The sequence below is a fragment of the Chenopodium album genome, chromosome 13, assembly GCF_948465745.1.
Source record: "Chenopodium album chromosome 13, dcCheAlbu1.1, whole genome shotgun sequence".
NCBI classification, from domain to species: Eukaryota; Viridiplantae; Streptophyta; class Magnoliopsida; order Caryophyllales; family Amaranthaceae; genus Chenopodium; species Chenopodium album.
Genome location: NC_137846.1, coordinates 25,204,786 through 25,206,558, shown reverse-complemented (window position 1 = coordinate 25,206,558; position 1,773 = coordinate 25,204,786). Strand labels below are relative to the sequence as shown.

Genomic DNA, 1,773 nt, shown 5'->3' with positions numbered 1-1,773 from the left:
ATGCATAGACACCCTTGCTAGAAGTAGCCTCCCTTTCTCCTTCATACCAATCATCATAATGCTTTGCGGCCTCCTCTATGATGCATTCCACTTCATCCTCTCCTTTGTTCATGATTGAACCGCCGGCCGCGGAATCTAGGCTTGTTCTCCCTTGAGGTGTGAGACCTCCATAGAAAGTGTGGATGAGTTGATACTTGGGTATCCCATGATGTGGGCATTGACATTGAAGCTCTTTGTACCGGTCCCATGCTGCACTTAGAGTCTCACCACTCTTTTGGCGAAAACCTTGAATTAAGGACCGAGCCTCGGCGGTCTTCCTATGGTTATAAAATCTCCTCAAGAAAGCCATAGTTACTTGGTCCCAAGTTGTGAGAAAGTTAGGGGGCACCTCCTTCTCTAGCCATTCTAGACCTCTCCCAATTAAAGAAAATGGAAACATCTTGAGGCGGATATACTCTTGAGTCACTCCATTGGCTTTGATTGTGTCACAATACTTCTCAAATTCTTTCAAATGCTCATGAGGGCTCTCAAATTTTCCACCCGAGAATTGTTTCCTCTCTATTAAAGCAATCAAATTGGGCTTGATTTCGAAATTGTTGGCTTGAGTGGTAGGGGTTAGGATCCCACTTTGGGCTCTAAAGGCTTCGGGAGCCCCAAGACGACTCAAAGGCGTATTCTCTCCCATTTTAGAACCTTCTTCACTTTCGGACTTAAAGATTGAAAAGGGGTTGATTCTGGGACTTGATGGTGAATTAGGACTATCTAAGTCTTCACTTGAGGGTGAAGATGGTGGAGTATCTTCCACTTCTCTTACTCCTTCTTTCGTTGGGGTGTGAGAATTTCTACTTCTCGCTCTCGCTTCTCTTCGAAGTAAGGACAAAGATCTCTCTAGCTCCGGATCGATGGGAATCAAAGACCTTGAGCGGGTTCGTCCTCTATTCATACAACAAAGCTAAGGAGAACGTAAACACTGACAAGTAACAAATAGTAGAAAAAACTAACAAACAAGAAATGAGATAGTCTCAAATAAAGTAATGAAAAAGCAATGAAAGTCGTCTCCCCGGCAACGGCGCCAATTTGACAAGGGAATAAACGCGTCGTCAATTGTCTATCCCTAGATCAAATACAATTTATACAACCTAAACAAACCTAATACAAGTATAAGGCAAGCGTAGGGGTCGAACCACAAGGAGACATGCATAAACACCGCATTCACTACTTAAGACTTAAGCTATCTCGGGACAAGAAGTGTGAATAACTAAGAGATTAAACTAAAGATTAAGAATGATTAAAGATCAATATAACTAAACACCAAGGGAAATGGGTAGATGTAGATGCCATTTGATCATGCAATAACACGAAGGCAAAGCAATGGTAAACTAAACATGCAAGAATATCGAAATAAAGCTCGATCTAACCGCCTTCCGGGGTTAATCGATTTCTCCTAACATAGCCTCTATGTTTCCACACTAGAACCATATATTAGAAGGTGCAATCAATGAACTATCGATAACAATGAACCTTAACTAAGTCAACTTCCGTTTCTTGTTAGCAAAGATTCACCTTTAATCAACCAACAATGTGCACTTGCAAGAAGATTAAAGAATATCAAACATACAAAGACTTTAATCACCATTAACATAACCCCAACATCATAAGCATGAATCAATTAACAACTACACCATCCCCACACCCTTGGCTAGGTGACTACTCACAAATCATTATGAATACAATATCAATCATCAAATCAATAAGCATCAACATGATCAATGA

At 40.9% G+C, this 1,773-nt stretch overlaps 1 non-coding gene across 1 annotated transcript; it reads left to right on the top strand.

Moving 5' to 3' along the window:
- Positions 1-200: 200 nt before the first annotated feature.
- Positions 201-306, top strand: LOC145577190 (small nucleolar RNA R71). Its single transcript, XR_014098664.1, has one exon. It is a non-coding gene; the product is annotated as a small nucleolar RNA R71 (small nucleolar RNA).
- Positions 307-1,773: the final 1,467 nt, after the last annotated feature.